The sequence below is a fragment of the Rattus norvegicus genome, chromosome 2, assembly GCF_021556685.1.
Source record: "Rattus norvegicus strain SHRSP/BbbUtx chromosome 2, alternate assembly SHRSP_T2T, whole genome shotgun sequence".
NCBI classification, from domain to species: Eukaryota; Metazoa; Chordata; class Mammalia; order Rodentia; family Muridae; genus Rattus; species Rattus norvegicus.
Window position 1 is genome coordinate 54,156,050 of NC_141535.1, and position 17,743 is coordinate 54,173,792.

The 17,743-nt window shown below is 43.2% G+C and overlaps 1 long non-coding RNA gene across 3 annotated transcripts in view; it reads left to right on the top strand.

Annotated features, from left to right (window-relative positions):
* Positions 1-17,743, top strand: part of LOC102548571 (uncharacterized) — a 43,111-nt gene that overhangs the window by 11,247 nt on the left and 14,121 nt on the right. Inside the window, exon 1 of one of the 3 annotated variants that reach the window (XR_015674117.1) lies at positions 354-513. The exons of 1 other annotated variant lie outside the window; for it this stretch is intronic. This is a non-coding gene — a long non-coding RNA (uncharacterized LOC102548571). Of the gene's footprint in view, positions 1-353; positions 514-959; positions 1,073-17,743 lie in introns of those variants that run through there. One more of the 3 variants, XR_015674112.1, reaches the window with a different exon arrangement.

The following is a 17,743-nucleotide window of genomic DNA, read 5'->3' on the forward strand; positions in this document are numbered from 1 at the left end:
ATTGGTTAGTTACTTTATCTGCTAGTTATTAGTCTAGATTGGCATGTCCACCGAAGTTGTTTTTCCTGGTTTATGAGTCTTTGGAAGACTGAGATTCATGCTTATCAACTTCCTGTTTACATCCCAGTGCCAGAATGTGGTCTCAGGGTGGAGGTTCCTCTTCTGAGGTCCAGGATAGAGGAGGGGTGACTCCCTAGAGGAAACAGAAGCTTATGCCAAACTCAGGGAGTTGGTTCATCCTGTCTCACTGGGGTGTGTGTGTGTGTGTGTGTGTGTGTGTGTGTGTGTGTGCGCGTGCGTGTGTGCGTGTGTGTGTCATTTTGAGTATAAGATCTTAAATACTTGAGAACCTTGAGAACTTGGGGGAAGAGGGATGTAGTGGCCAAGATCTAGTGCTAGGATGTACTGTGGAAACCAGGGTCGAATAGCCTGGGAGCCAGACCCAGTGAAGATGTCAGAGGCCGCCTGACCCAGCACACTGGCCTATCAGACATATCTATCACTTTACATCTGGTGAGAGGTTTTTATTTTAATTTTGTAAAAAGTTACTAACTCCTGGTTAGCTGATATTTTAATGAAGGGATGGTTCTCCTTTTCTAAGTCATTTCTGATATTTACATATTTATTTTGCTATAAGAGGGAAAACATGAGCCAAGTCATAATTAATCCCATGACATCACTGATATTCAACTCATGCCAGTACACATGACCTGTAGGAACTTGGTCAAGTCTCTGATATTAAGTTTCTTCTAATGCAAGAGTGAGAGAGAGGAACTATTCTGTCTGTGTTATAAGGGTATAGTGAGGGTTAAAAGGGTTTCATTCATGCTTTTCAACAAGAACTCTGCCACCAAGGCACTTAGGTCGCAGTGTGTTTTCTCAGTTATAGCCTTCCCTAGAAGTCCAATGGGGAAAACAAACAAAAAGGATGGGAACAGGGGCCAAAGTTCTGCTTGCTTATCCCAACTAAGCTTCCCAGTGGACTTTGGAAGATCTGCTTGAAACTCTCATCAAGAGATATCTTCACACATGTGAGGGACATAAGCTGAGAGCCCGAGTCACTCCCGAGTTTGTAAGTTCTCTTTGTGCTAGCTGCTGTTGGTGCTACCACCTGGCTGGGGTATGTGTGGTGAAGGGTGAACTCTAGCTGCAGCTTCCTCTGCATCTGAAGCTTTGTCTTGGGCTCCTGAAGCCTCCTTGTTTACAGGTGGTATGGAATACCTTCTTTCCTTGACTTAAGGTGGAACAGTTCAGAATGACCTTGGAGTCAACCTGAGGCTGGGCTTTGGCTGGACTCTTATGGTCACTTGGCTTCTATGACCGATTCTCCCATTTGTTGACATGACTCCATACTAATTTCCCCGGTGGACAATCCCATTACTTTACACAGGAATTCCTATCTCAGAATATGACACATCTGTCTCATTATTTGTTCCATATAATTCATATATAGCCCAGAGTGGAGAAACAACTGGATAATGAAAAAAAGAAAAAAAGAAAAAAAGCCAGCAAACAAACAGGAGGAAAAGCATGAAGACAAGTTACCAACTTCATGAACACTCTTTCTTAAAACCAACCCCAGGCTCCCAGTTCTTTAAGGTCCCAGGCAAATAAGAACCCTGTTCTTGTGGTGAGGAGACATGGGGTTGGGAACAAGTTCATCTCTTTGGGCTCTGATCATGTGCTTCCATATTTCCTTGAAGTCCAAGTGACTCGGTGACCGTGAGCAGACGTCTGTCAGAGTTCTCCCTGAACTGACCCCTTCTCAGTGAGCAGCGTGGACCCTTTACCCACTTTACCCACAGAGACTGATTAAGATTCCAGTGAGGCTGACCAGGAGAGGGACAATACTTGAAATGTGTGCCTTTGGTCATATTTTAGTTCTAGGGCCAAGACAGAAGTATGGAAAGCAGAACGAATTTGTTTTTTCATAGCTTATTTATTTTAAAGCGATTTTAACAAAGACTACAACTAGATGGGGGTTTTGTCTGAAATAAATATTTATATTGCAGGGAAAAAAATGTGGTGGTGCTCTGCAGTGTTTGCTCCATCAGCTCTGTGGTTAGGGGAGACTGGCCACAGGAACAGAGTGGTTTTGAGAAGAGAATTCAGCACAAGTTGGAAATCTTGGAAAAGGACAGAATGTTAAGTAAGCAGCAGATAACAAAAATACTGAGGTAGCATGAGGAGGCCACAGAGGAGAAAGCCTTTTGTGCTTGGCCCTGAAGAAGACAGGGCACAGTCTCTAAGAGCTGCACCTGCAGGAGCAGTGCTTGGTGGCCCTAGTGGCCTTTGGCAAAGGAATGTGGCCACACCAGGCACAACCCCAAGTTAGGCAACACCAGGCCAGATCTCTCTCCCCTCTTCTCTTTCAACCTCTTGCTTGTGCCCTGCATGGGCCCAACTAATTAGGAGCTCAAAGTAAAGAAACCTTTTAGGGTATAGGTCTGAGAAAGTGTGGAGAGGATGGGAGTATAAGGAAATGTAGTAGGTATTCTGCAAGGTGCTGGCAGAGTCAAATTAGCTAGTCACAGACTTTTAATAAAGTCCTAAGTTGGCTTCTAGTCAGGCAATACTTGAGTGATGAAGATCAAACGGCAGCTCAGAAACAGTCCAGAAACAATCCCTATAGGTAATGTGACTTTTGTGTACTAGGAGGCTAGGAACCCCAAATGTAAAGATTTGTAATGTCATTGTTGCTTCTTCCTGCAATAGGGTTCAGTCAGGGAAATGTAGACATTGACCCTAAAGTTATTCAGTAACCTGGGCTCCTTGAGGCAAACATTATCACTAGCATTCAAGAAGAGTTCCTGGTATATAACAGCAACAAAGAGAAACAACTCTCCCCTACCCCCCACTTTCACCCTTTCCCATGAGCCACGTGGGAAACATAGAGTCCTGTCAACTCAAATGCTGCAAAACAACTGGCGATAGCTCAAGAAGGGTGGCCCATCAAACCCGGTAGCACATAGCATCTGCTGGTGGAATTGTGAAACCTAAGCTCCAGACCTATGTATTTGGCAACTGAGTAAACACCACGTGATTGTGTACGTATCTTCACATACATGCGTGTGGTTTTGAAGGTTGGTAGCTCAGTGAAAGAACCCTTGGCTGGCGTGCATGAGGTCCTAGCTTTAATCTCTACAGCCAAACCCGAAGCCACTGAAAACAAAGTTGAATAAGGAGAAAGGGTTGGGTGGGCCCACCCTCATAGGATCTTACTTAGTTCTCATCTCAGTGAATCTTTGTCATGGTGTGAGTTTGTGGGCATGGGCGTGAGAATGATAGGGAACACTTTGGTACTGGAAAACCCCGTTCTCTGTTAGCTGAACACTCTGTTAGAGCCCAGGCCTTGGATAGCTCAGGCTTGAGCTATGAAAGCTAAGAAATTTCATCCTAAAATTTATAGCTCAATCTCAACTTGAAACTCCATATGAAGAATGAAGAATTGATATAAATTCTTAGCCAAAGGAGAGAAAGTATGAAAAGAATGGGTTTTTGTAAAACAAGATTTTTGGACTTTCGAAACTGCCAGAGAACACTGGATAGCAAGAGGCTATACACATAGCTCAATGGTAGAACATCTGTGAGGCCCTGGGCTTGGTTCCAGCATGAAAAAGAACTGGACCCAAAACAAAAATTCTCTAAGGGTTCAAGGCTCTGACATGTGTTCTGTAAATATTCGAAAGAGAATTATTATCCCACCAAGAAAGAAAGAATGGTTAACTGGCTTTCTCTGAGCAGTCAGTCCTTCCAAGGAAAAGGCTTGTCTGAAAGAGGGGCCTGTGCGTACTCTGACAGGAGCCTTCCCTGGGAGTGAGGGAGGATTTTCAGGATGTTGGCTTCCTCTGCAGAGCAAAACAGGGGTGGTGCTCCTAAGTTTTTTAGAGGGCAAGGAAGACAAAGGAGAAGGGATTCATCAGGCATGGTGGCACATACCCACATACCAGTAATGTAGAAGATGATAATGAATTCAAGGTCAGTCTGTCCTTTAAAAAAAAAGCATCAAAGGGATCAGGAAGCTGTGTCATGAACAGGCTGTTCCTATTCGCTTCTGTTTCCAGAAACTTCTGTGTTTCTGCTAGAAAATGGTGCCTTTCAAGTGTGTGCTGTAAACAGTGTCCTACTGGGAGAGGGGGATCCCACTTTAGAGGCTGCAAACAGCAAATCAGTACTCAGGGTTGTTTGACAAGTATGCTCGGCTGGTCTCTGAGGACCTGGGAACTCGATAAGTGACAACACAGAGGTCAAGGGTCAGTCAGTGAACTTCCTAGCTGTTGTTTCTGCCAGCAGCAGCAGGCTAAAGAGATCTCTGAGATCAGGGGGCTGTTTCAAAGCCTCAACTGCAGTTTCTCTTCCTGTCTTCTTAGCCAGTAACTGGAGTCAGCAGCCTTAAGCTTTGCTGACTGTTTGTCCAGATGGTGGAAACGATACTTTCAAAAACCGGCATTTTTCTTTTTATGTTTGAGGTTTTTTTTTTTTTAAATAAAAATTGCATTTATTTTCTTTTTCCCCATCATATTTATTGGTTCTTTGAAACCTACTCATAATTTTTTTTTATCATATTCACTCCTCCCATGACTTCTTCTAGGTCCATCCCCTTCCCTATCCACCCAATGTGTCTTTTTTTTCCTAAATAGAAAATTTACTGGTGGTTTAAAGTGTAAGTTTTGCTAATGAGAAATTTGGATGGAAGACAGCATTCGGACTAAACGCCGAAACACAGCTTCCTTTTGGGTTCTCTTAGGAATTAACTCATTTAGCTACTGAAAGTTGAAAAACAGCCAAAGGAGACTTGGCTGAGCCTGCCTGAGAGGGAGGAAGGCAAGAAGCCATTGCCCCAGGCACAGGCAGGTGGGAGAAAGGCAAGACAGGACAGGCGAGGCAGGAGGCGGGGCAGGTGCTAGGCTCTTCCTGTTCACCACCGACTTCACAAAGTCATCACCCCATTACGCCACTGCACAGGTCTCCTTCCTGACTGCAGGGGTCTCTTTGACCTCCAAAGACAGTTTCGTTCAACACAACTAAGTGACCAAAGTTGGTTCATTCCTTGGGAGTCTGCCCACGACTTGTTTATTTTAGGCATATTTAAGCACACCAAGTCTAGTGATAATTAACTCAATCTTGTGAACATGATTAAGCATGTATAAATCTGAGGAACAGTAAGCTAAATAAAGATTGGTCATGACCACACGAGACTCTTTGTAAAGTAAGTGTGCCACTTTCTGTAAGATAGGTTCTGGAGATTGGCCGAGAAGAGCAAGGGTCTGTGGGAGGGTCTGGTGTGATCTCTGGCCACATAGACAGCACAAAGGTCACCAGGCTAGAATGCACATCTATCCTTTCACTCCCAGCCTTCTGGATGGAAAACAGGTACAGCATTCCTTCCCTTGAAGGAATAACCCTGTAAGCTGACGTTCCTGGTTCCTCTAGCACGTATTGATAGGTTGTTTCTCTGCTGCCAGGGAAATGAGCCAATTCAAACCAGATTAGATTAGATTAAAGGCGGGTTTATTGGGAAGCTGCTCTCAGGTGGGCAAGTTCACTGGCCCCAAGGATTGAGGCCAGGGGAGTCACCATGGGGAAAGTGGAGGGGAGGGAGAGAGAGAAAGAGAGAAAGAGAGAGAGAGAGAGGAGGAGAAAGAGAGAGAGGAGAGGGAGGGAAGAAAGTAGGGAGAGAGAGAGAGAGAGAGAGAGAGAGAGAGAGAGAGAGAGAGAGAGAGAGATCTGGATTATATAAGGAAGAGCCTCTGGGGAAATGTTGCCCAGCCTCTGGGCTGGAAAGTTCAGGGTTGGCAGGGTTGGGGGCAGGATACACCAGGTAGGGATTGAGGGATGCTGGAAGAACTAGAGAACCAGGTCTGCTTTGGTATGTAAAATATGCACCTCAGTCCCTTGTCCCTGAAACCAAACACTTGTCTGTGACCACAAGGACCTCTTCACCACATACTTCCGGTTTCTCTCCTCTCTGTGGCTGGCACACACACCACTATTGAATGTTGTCCTGGATTGCCTGCTGCATCAACCACTTATTTTTATGTTTTCCCTCTCCTGATTTTAAATCTGCTGACTGGGGCCCTGTGAATAAGATTGACAGATGATTGACCAGTAAAACAAGCACAGGTATTAGCATGTACGCTGTGTATTCATGGGGGTGGGGATGGGGGTGGTGGGGTGGGGCTAGTGACTGAGGGATGAGTACAGCCTGAACTCACACAGAATCTCCCGAGAAAACAATGGTCTGGTAGAGAACTGAGAAAACAAAGGGGAAGGATCTTGAGCTTCCAGACTGGCTCGGGCTGCAGAAAGGAATCCTATGTGGGTGACCAATGGAGATAGAGACCAGTTAGCTGGGTCTGCCACAAGTATTCTTCTGTCCCTTTCTCTGAGTTGATAAAGCATGGAGTTGTTCTGAGCCATAGAGGAAACAAACCTAAAATAAAACTGAAGAGAAAGAAAGAGAGAAAGAAAGAAAGAAAGGAAGGAAGGAAGAAAGAAAGAAAGAAAGAAAGAAGGAAAGAAAGAAAGAAAGGAAGGAAGAAAGAAAGAAAGAAAGAAAGAAGGAAAGAAAGAAAGAAAGGAAGGAAGAAAGAAAGAAAGAAAGAAAGAAAGAAGGAAAGAAAGAAAGAAAAGAAAGAAAGAACTGGCAGAGAAGGGGAGGCAAAAGGATATTACTGTGTCTGCCTTTTTAATTTGCTTTATCTTACATCAGCATGTGAAAGTGGCATGCTTTGGGGTGATGCATTCTGCCACTTCTTCTGAAAGAGAAAATTACATAATTTTGTGGTTCTCTCACTTAGGTGAAAAAAGCAAACAATAACAGTCCCCAAGGGATGGACACTGAGGACACCAGAGTAACCCATTCAAAACACTTAGGACCCAGCTAGCAAACAGCAAATGCTATTAAATTTTCTATTTAAGAAATTCTTTGAATTTCCCTTATGGAGGGAAAAGGAGGGTAAAGAAGAGTGAGGGAGGGTGAGGAAGGGTGAGGGAGGGTGAGGAAGGGTGAGGGAGGGTGAAGGAGGGAGAGGGAGAGTGGGGGAGGGGGAGGGAATGTGAGGGAGGGGGAGAGGGAGGTTACAGGTATAAACAGTTATTTGTTAGAATACACTTCCTTCTAGAAATCTGGACATTGTTGAGTTGAGTCTCAATAGCTAATGACACCCAATAGTTGGTTTTGCAGGTAAAGCCTCTTGCCTCCAAACCAGATGACCTGAGATCCATAGGGTGGAAGGAAAGAACAGACTCCTGTAGGTTGTCTTCTGATTCCCACACACATACCATGGCAGGTGAGCTACACACATGTGCACATGCATACATGCACATAACACAAAATATACATAAAATATATGGTAAAAAGAGAATCAAATAGTTTGGAAGACTTGCTTTAAGTGAAGGTGGTGAAGCTGGGCCTACATAGGTCTATAGAGGGACACATTGAAAGGAAAATCACAATGCAAATATCACTGAAGAGCTTTACAACCTGGAGCTGGGAGGCCATTAAGTGGGCGGGACTTATGGATGAATTTAGCTCCTACCTAGAAATGTGAACAGGTATCACCTCATTGACCACAGATACCTGAACAATCAGAGCTATTGGACCCGAAAGCTTGGGATAGCGTCACAAGTGTATTAGACCTCGTCTTAGGGGCACTTCTGTTCTGTTTCTGTATTCTTTCCACCCTTCAGCAATGCCATTCTTCTTTATCCTATGCACTCAATTACTCATATATGCTATTGCTTTTCCTACATTCTGCAAAGCCTTCATTCAAAACTCTCTGAATCATCCCCCCCCCCCAAATCTATAGTCCTCAGACCTCAAATAAGGTGCATTTTATGGATCGACTAACCCCTCAGATTAAACAAAACAATTGTCCAGGCCCAGAGAAGACACATTTATGATGTTAAGGAGTAGGCTGAGGGAATGGCTACAGGAGACCAGTGCTCTTGAGTTTGCAGAGAAAGTCCAATTTAGCTTGACTGGAAGCTGTGGGAAGAACCTTGCCTCTTCCAGTATAAATGGGGATTTGAGCACAGGGAAGCAGGAAGAACATCAGGACTTCACAGGAGAATCCTGAGACAGAAAGGGTTACGGTCAGACATCATGCCGGGAACTGACATTATTTCTACCATGGAAAGTAAATGTTTACTTTTATCTGGACACCCCTGGACTTTGAAAATATACTGTTTACTTGGAACGAAGTGTTGAAAAGCACAGAAGGACTTCGAGACTAGGCTCCTGTGTTAGTTCCAACAGCCCAGGTTAAAGCTCAGGACAGTTACTCAGACTGGCATCTCCATTACTAAGCTGAAACCAAGTTATTGTCTTGTCTCCCCAGAAGTTAGGAGAAAGGAAACAACCATATTTCACGAACAGTTTTGAGCGTGAATGTCTAGTTCTGAAGCAAAATTGTGTTAAGGACAGAGCTTGTGGCACATACCTATAATCCTAGTACTGAGACAGGAGGATCATAAATTTGGGACCACATTGGGCTACATAGCAAGACCCTGTCTCTGTCGTCCATCCAAACAACCAGCAACCAGGAAATAACTATAAAGTCTCTCAAACTAAACCCATAACTCACTGTGTGAGTAGGAAGCGGGCTCTGCTCTGCAAAACCCTCTCTACCGCTCCTTATTTTCTTTTGAACCAAGGTCTTACTGTTCAGGCCCAGCCAGTCTTAGACTTCAGTCCTTCTGCTGAGGTTACAGGCATGCACATGCATGCCTAACTAGAAAATCATCCTTAATGACTGAGATCACTCTGGTGGTTCCTGATAAGAATAGATTTGTTTTTCATGAAGAAAGCCGCTTGCTTTCTTGGTGTGCAGAGTTTTGGCAAAAGAGAAAACAATTGCCCAAGATTAGCTAGGCCTTCCTAATAAGAAAGGAAAGGGATTGCTCTACAACAATCTTTGGGCTGTAACTTGGGAAAACCTGTTTCAGCAGTTCTCAACGTGTGTTGTTTCGAACCCTTTGGGGATTGCATAGCAGATATCTATGTTCTGATTCATGAGTAGAAAAATTACAGTTTTGAAGTAGCAACAAAATAATGTTGTGGTAGGGAGGGGTCACCACAACATGAGGAACTGAATTGTATTAAAGGGTTGCAGCGTCAGGAAGGTTGAGAACTACTGTTAGGCTGAAGTGAAGCCTGTTGATAGAAAAGGACAGTCGAGGAAGGACAGTGGGTTCTAGGCTTAATGCAAATCTAAGGATTGCATTGGTATTTATTCAGTAATAGACCCTCTTGAGATGGCACACTTAGTTGACTGAGGTTCAAATCTCTGTGTGAAATATGGCTGGGCAACAGAGGCTGGGCAGTTGAAGTGGAAGAGTTAATGCCTTGGAGACTAACCTACAGTAGGGTTCAGGGTTGAGGTGTTCTCAGAGGCAACAGGGCTGGGGGTGTCATCAGATAAAACAGGACTGGGTATATTCTCAGAGGGAGCAGGGCTAGGGGTGTTTTTGGAGGGAGCACGGTTGGGAATGTCATCAAAGGGAGTAGGGCCCTTGGAGTGGCAGGGGTGCTAAGTGGACTGGTGAAAATTTCTAATTTTCTTCACTTATTCTCATAATCTTCCACGTTCTTGGATAATGAGGAGAGGAGGGGCCAGTGCCTGGGAGGAGATTGTGGACATGACGTACATATGAAGGTTGGAACAATTCAGTGTAAAGGGGGAGGCCACCATGTTTCCACTCAGAGTGGCACCGAGTGTCTCCAAAGGAAGGATGGGATAGGATCAACTCTTAACACGCAGTAGGGCAATATGGGATTACAGCTGCAGTCAAAGAGTTAAATAAATCAGGGACACAACTTTTGGCTGCATTTTCAACTTGGTCCGGCTGGCCATGTGATTGAGATGCATAATGCATTAGTTGAACAATGACATCTATTCAGTAACCCAAGCTAGCTCTGAGTTCCCTACAACAGCTCTTCTCTCAGCAGCAGCATCAGTGCAGACCTAGAGGAGAAAGACAATTCATTTAAAAAGTCTTTACAAAAACCTGTTAAGGAGAAATTCTTTACAGATTTCCATCACTGACTTAAATTACTTTTATTATAATGATATTCTTTCTCCCTTTTTCCTTTTGTGACCGTGTTTATTGAAATTACTACATTCTGAGTATCTACCTTTTATCTTTCCCACAAGATGTTAAAGATAAATGGAGAATGGTGGTACTTAACTTTTGTTCTATCTGTTGTGGGGTGGAAACATGTGAATCTTCCTGAGTTCAAAGCTAGGTTGGCCTACATAATGAGTTCTAGGTCAGCCAGGGGTAACACAGTAAACCCCTGTCTCAAAAATGATTTTTAAGTAAAGATTTGTTTATTTGTGTGTGTGTGTGTGTGTGTGTGTGTGTATGTGTGTGTGTATGTGTGTGTGTATGTGTGTGTTTGTATATTTATGGGTGCTTTGCAAATATGCATACCAGAAGAGGAAGGACATTAGATCCCATGGGACTACTGTTATAGACAGTTGTGAGCACCTATGAATTGAACTCAGAACTTTTGGAACAACAGCCAGTGTTCTTAACTACTGAGCCCTCCCCCTAGCCACAGAAGAGAGATTTTTAAGTTGGGCATCATGTAACATCTATAATTGGGCCCCGTTGTTTTTGTGTATGATGAGGTGAAATGATAATGGGAAGAGCACATGATAAAATTGTGGAAATTAAGAGACTGTTTTCGATACTTCTGCTATTTTGTGATGTGTCACACTGCTGAACAGAATGAGGAATATTCTCCTAAAGACCAATACGGGGTCCTGTTAGGCAATGGACTGTGGTCCATTTCAGCTGAGCTCCTAAGAAGTAAGTTGACCTTCCTCTAATGCCAGGCTCACTGGGGATAAGCACAAAGTTAAAGTTTAGTTGTTGGAGCTCTTTTTATTTCAATGGAGATATCATTAAGGTCCATCTGTTGCTTCCTGTATAAACATGTGTCTTCTAAATAAAACTATTAGATGCGGAGCTCCGAGTTTACAAAAGTACTTCTCAAAGGATAATCCTGCTTCCTGCAGAATCTCTCTGTGACTTAGTTGTGTTTGTCATCTTTCTACACTGTGGCCAAATCCTTGACTTGACTTAACCTACTTAGAGGAGATAAGATTTATTTTCACTTACGGTTTCAGAAGTTTCCATTTGTGGTTAGTTGGCGCCATTGTTTCTGGGTCGGTAAGGAGATGGAAGGTTGTAGTTGAGGAATGCTGCTTACCTCATTTGATGGGGAAGAGGTGGGGTAGGGGAGGGGTAGAGAATATAGTTTACAAGGGCTAACCTCCAAGGATCTATTTCCTTCAGTTTGGTCTCACTTCCTAGATTTTATGATACTCCAGTGTTCAGTGTTTTAATGGTCCATTTGATTCCCTCAAACACCATGTCTGAATCTTGATATAATGAGCCCCAAGCTTTCAACACGTGTGGGGGGCATTTCATATCAAAATGATAATAGCATTATTATTGTGAAAATGGACTCTCAAAGCTTTAACAACTAAATCAAGGCCACACAGGTAAGCAAAAGAGCTGGAGTCTGATACTTGGTCTGCATCCTCTCCTTCTAAGACCCTTCCTGCTTTAATCTACTTCTTTCGTCAGATAGCTCACAGAACACGAGGCCTTGGCTGTTTGCCCACTTGCTAGATGTGCCTTGGGTTCCAGTGCACATTTTGGTGCGAATGCAGAGACACTACCAGATCGACTTTGCTCCAACCTTGTCATGCTCTGGTAGCACACATTCTCCCAGGACAATCCTCATTTGGGTCCCTTGTTTTATACAGCTTATGTCTAGAAATGTGTGTGTTGCTTACACAAATGACCACCTTCTTCTTCCTCTTCCTCTTCCTCTTCCTCTTCCTCTTCCTCTTCCTCTTCCTCTTCCTCTTCCTCTTCCTCTTCCTCTTCTTCTTCTTCTTCTTCTTCTTCTTCTTCTTCTTCTTCTTCTTCTTCTTCTTCTTCTTCTTCTTCTTCTTCTTCTTCTTCTCCTCCTTCTCTCCTCCTCCTCCTCCTCCTCCTCCTCCTCCTCCTCCTCCTCCTTCTCCTCCTTCTCCTCCTCCTCTTCTTCTTTGGTTTGAAATTTTCTTTTTCCATTTTTATTAAATTGGGTATTTCTTTACTTACATTTCAAATGTTATTCCCTTTCCTGGTTTCCTGTCCATCAGCCCCTTAACCCTTCCCCTCCCCTTCTATAAAGTTGTTACCTTCCCCATCCACCCCTCCCTACCCTCACCCCAACAATCCCCTACACTGGGGGGCATTTAACCTTGGCAGGACCAAGGGCTTCCCCTTCCAGGTGCCCCAACAAGGGACTGCTACTTATGCTGTTGGAGCCCTGGATCAATCCTTATATAGTCTTTGGGTAGTGGTTTAGTCCCTGGAAGTTCTGGTTAGTTGGCATTGTTGTTCTTATGGGGTTGCAAGCCCCTTCAGCTCTTTCAGTTCTTTCTCTAATCCCTCCAATGGGGATCCGGTTCTCAGCTCAGTTCAGTTTGCCTCTGTATTTGACATGTTTTGGCTGTGTCTCTCAGGAGAGATCTATATCTGGTTCCTGCCAGCACGCGCTTCTTAGCTTCATCCATCTTACCTAGTTTTGGTGGATATATATATATATATATATATATATATATATATATATATATATATATATATATATATATATGGGCCACATGTGGGACAGGCTCTGAATGGCTGATCCTTCAGTCTCTGCTCTAAACTTTGCCTCCCTATCCCCTCCTATGAATATTTTTGTTCCCCTTTTAAAGAGGGAGTGAAGCGTTCAATTTTGGTCATCCTTCTTGAATTTCATGTGGTCCGTGCATTGCATCTTGGGTAATTTGAGCATTTGGGCTAATATCCACTTATCAATGAGTGCATACCATGTGTGTTTTTCTGTGATTGGGTTACCTCACTCAGGATGATATTTTTCTAGTTCCATCCATTTGCCTATAAATTTCATGAAGTCATTGTTTTTGATAGCTGAGTAGTACTCCATTGGGTAGATGTACCACATTTTTTGTATCCATTCCTCTGTTGAAGGGCATTTCCAGCTTCTGGCTATTATAAACAAGGCTGCTATAAACATAGTGGAGCACGTGTCTTTGTTGTATGTTGGAGCATCTTTTGGGTATATGCCCAGGAGTGGTGTAGCTGGGTCCTCAGGTAGTACTATATCCCATTTTCTGAGGAACCTCCAGACTGATTTCCAAAGAGGTTGTACCAGTTTGCAATTCCACAATGGAGGAGTGTTCCTCTTTCTCCACATCCTCGTCAGCATCTGCTGTCGCCTGAGTTTTTGATCTTAGCCGTTCTGATTGGTGTGAGGTGGAATCTCAGGGTTGTTTTGATTTTCATTTCCCTGATGACTAAGGATATCGAATATTTCTTCAGGTGCTTCTCAACCATTCAATATTCCTCAGCTGTGAATTCTTTGTTTATCTCTGTACCCCACTTTTAATAGGGTTATTTGGCTCTCTGGAGTCTAACTTTGTGAGTTCTTTGTATATTTTGGATATTAGCCCTCTGTGGATGTAGGATTAGTAAAGATCTTTTCCCAATTTGTTGGTTGCCATTTTGTCCTAATGACAGTGTCCTTTGCCTTACAGAAGCTTTACAGTTTTATGAGGTCCCACTTGTTGCTTCTTGATCTTAGAGCATAAGCCATTGGTGTTCTGTTCAGCAAATTTTAAATGACCTGCTTCTAACCATCTTGGGACACCTAAATCCTGCCTTAGACAAGGAAAGCTGCTTCACTATAGGCTCAAGTGCAAGGAAAGGCTTTGGTATTCCAGGGAGACCATGGATCAAAAGTGCTGAAATTATCCAAACATTGATAGCGAGGAAGGATTTCTGGCTACCTTAAACTATCTATAAACAAATCTGCATTTTAAGACCCTTGTATGACTCATATAGGCACTACGTATGAGAAACAGTGTACTAGATCCCTCAGTATCTTCTCAAAGTCCTTCCTTTTTTTTTTTTTTTTTTGTTTTGGTTCTTTTTTTCGGAGCTGGGGACCGAACCCAGGGCCTTGCGCTTCCTAGGTAAGCGCTCTACCACTGAGCTAAATCCCCAGCCCCCCCCCTTTTTTTTTTAACTCAACCTCAGCTGACCTGGGCGATAGTTCCTATGGGTGGTGCCTAAGCAATGTTATGGCTGTTGCTTGGGCAGTTAAGACTGTTGTCCACAGACAAGGTCCACTTTAACTGTTTACAATATGAAGTCATGAAAAGGTGCTTATCTGTTAGATTAGTCTTCCTGGAACATGGCTGCACTGATAGGTACATGCTGGCGGCTATCAGAACCACGTAGGGACGCAGTCTCTGGAGGCAAATGTGTTGCACTTTCGATATTCCACATGATTTAAACCACGGTGTCTCAACATTTGATCCTTGAAGGATTTTTACGGGCATCTCAGCAATGCAGCAGACATTATCTTAACAGAATGGTGATGGGGATAGGCCCACTCTCTGACTTCTAGATTTGTTGCTCATGAATTTTAAGTGAAGGGAATATGGTTTCTCTTGGCCACAGTTCTTGTAGTCCAAGGGATTAGATGCAAGGATTCTTAATATATCCACATTAAATCAAAGAAGCAGGTCCTCACCAGACAGGGTTCGATCAATAATCTTTATGTTGGCTGTAAAACAAGGCTGCAACATGGGATATCAGTTTATGGAAATGTCCTAATTTGGCCATGGTGATGATTAATACAAAGTGGCAAGGACCTGGGAAGGACTTTGATGGTTTATGTTACTCTCTGGGGAGAAGCTAAGTGAGAGCCATGATTAGATCACAGTGATTGCAGATGTCTGCTGTGAGCTTGACTCCTGAGCTCAAAGGTCACAAGCCTCTGGGACACAGTATAGAAGCAGAAAACAACATTGAATCTATCCCCGCTTTGGCAGGGGCCTGCCCTATGTAGGCAAACCCAGCTTTATCAGTTTGGCTTCTTTGTCTGTGAAAGGCTAAGTGATTAAAGCTTATACAATGGAATAAAACCTACTAGAAAGCGCCACACACACTCTTAGTTCAAAACAAGTTCATTCTGAGATATTTTTAAAATATAGAAGATAATAACTAAGACATTCAATCTATTGGCCAGTAAAAACATTTTTAAGAGAAATTTTTTCCTCTGGTGAAATTAGTTATAGCCACAGTAAAAGTCACAGCTATGCCTACATCTTCCTTAGAACAAGGTTTCGCAGTGTGTGTGTGTGTGTGTGTGTGTGTGTGTGTGTGTGTGTGTGTGTGTGTGTGTAAACACTGCCAGGTCCCCTTAGGTAGTTTTCCATGAACCTCTCTACCCTTCTCTGTGACTATGTTTTCTGTGAAGTTCTGGAATTTCCTTGATTGTGTAACCACAGACTCTTAAGTGTGGAGAAGCAATATCATGTAAGCACATGCAATAAAGAAATACCGGGGCTGGGGATTTGGCTCAGTGGTAGAGCGCTTGCCTAGCAAGTGCAAGACCCTGGGTTCAGTCCCCAGCTACGAAAAAAAAATACCAAGGCAAATGCATAGAGTGTAGAGACTAGTATGCCTTTATCTCAAATATGGTATTAAATGATGAGAAGCAGAATCAGGAGATAACATTTTCAGATTCTTGTTATTTTGATGGAAATCTATGCATTGTAATGAATTTGTAATGCATTCTATTTTCCCAAACAAAACTGTGCCATAGCTGCCCAAAGAAATGACCAACTCACTTACATATCTTGCATTTACCTTCCTTCCTTCCTCCTCTCTCTTTTTTTTTTTTTTATTAACTTGAGTATTTCTTATATACATTTCGAGTGTTATTCCCTTTCCTGGTTTCCGGGCAAACATCCCCCTCCCCCCTCCCCTTCCTTATGGGTGTTCCCCTCCCAACCCTCCCCCCATTGCCGCCCTCCCCCCATAGACTAGTTCACTGGGGGTTCAGTCTTAGCAGGACCCAGGGCTTCCCCTTCCACTGGTGCTCTTACTAGGATATTCATTGCTACCTATGGGGTCAGAGTCCAGGGTCAGTCCATGTATAGTCTTTAGGTAGTGGCTTAGTCCCTGGAAGCTCTGGTTGCTTGGCATTGTTGTACTTTTGGGGTCTCGAGCCCCTTCAAGCTCTTCCAGTTCTTTCTCTGATTCCTTCAATAGGGGACCTATTCTCAGTTCAGTGGTTTGCTGCTGGCATTCGCCTCTGTATTTGCTGTATTCTGGCTGTGTCTCTCAGGAGCGATCTACATCCGGCTCCTGTCGGTCTGCACTTCTTTGCTTCATCCATCTTGTCTAATTGGGTGGCTGTATATGTATGGGCCACATGTGGGGCAGGCTCTGAATGGGTGTTCCTTCAGTCTCTGTTTTAATCTTTGCCTCTCCCTTCCCTGCCAAGGGTATTCTTTTTCCTCATTTAAAGAAGGAGTGAAGCATTCACATTTTGATCATCCGTCTTGAGTTTCGTTTGTTCTAGGGATCTAGGGTAATTCAAGCATTTGGGCTAATAGCCACTTATCAATGAGTGCATACCATGTATGTCTTTCTGTGATTGGGTTAGCTCACTCAGGATGATATTTTCCAGTTCCAACCATTTGCCTAAGAATTTCATAAACTCGTTGTTTTTGATAGCTGAGTAATATTCCATTGTGTAGATGTACCACTTTTTCTGTATCCATTCCTCTGTTGAAGGGCATCTGGGTTCTTTCCATTTTCTGGCTATTATAAATAAGGCTGCGATGAACATAGTGGAGCACGTGTCTCTTTTATATGTTGAGGCATCTTTTGGGTATATGCCCAAGAGAGGTATAGCTGGATCCTCAGGCAGTTCAATGTCCAATTTTCTGAGGAACCTCCAGACTGATTTCCAGAATGGTTTTACCAGTCTGCAATCCCACCAACAATGGAGGAGTGTTCCTCTTTCTCCACATCCTCGCCAGCATCTGCTGTCACCTGAGTTTTTGATCTTAGCCATTCTCACTGGTGTGAGGTGAAATCTCAGGGTTGTTTTGATTTGCATTTCCCTTATGACTAAAGATGTTGAACATTTCTTTAGGTGTTTCTCAGCCATTCGGCATTCCTCAGCTGTGAATTCTTTGTTTAGCTCTGAACCCCATTTTTTAATAGGGTTATTTGTTTCCCTGCGGTCTAACTTCTTGAGTTCTTTGTATATTTTGGATATAAGGCCTCTATCTGTTGTAGGATTGGTAAAGATCTTTTCCCAATCTGTTGGTTGCCGTTTTGTCCTAACCACAGTGTTCTTTGCCTTACAGAAGCTTTGCAGTTTGATGAGATCCCATTTGTCGATTCTTGATCTTAGAGCATAAGCCATTGGTGTTTTGTTCAGGAAATTTTTTCCAGTGCCCATGTGTTCCAGATGTTTCCCTAGTTTTTCTTCTATTAGTTTGAGTGTGTCTGGTTTGATGTGGAGGTCCTTCCTCCTCTCTTAAATCTTCTTTTTCCCTCTCTCTTAAGTCTCTTTTTGCTTTGCTTCCCAGAATCCTTTGCCATTAAACCAAGTCTCCATTTCACAACTGACTGTGGTTCAAATAACTTGGGAATAAATTATAGGTGGGCGGTTTATTGCATAGCCCCAAAATGTGATCTACTTATTGTTGGTTTTCTTTTTTTCTTTTTCTTTTTTTTTTTGTGGCTGGTTTTCTGTTTTCTGTTTGTTTGGTATTGTTTTTGTTTTTCGAGACAGGGTTTCTCTGTGTAGCCCTGGCTGTCCTGGAACTTATTTTGCTGACCAGGCTGGCCTCGAATTCAGGGGACT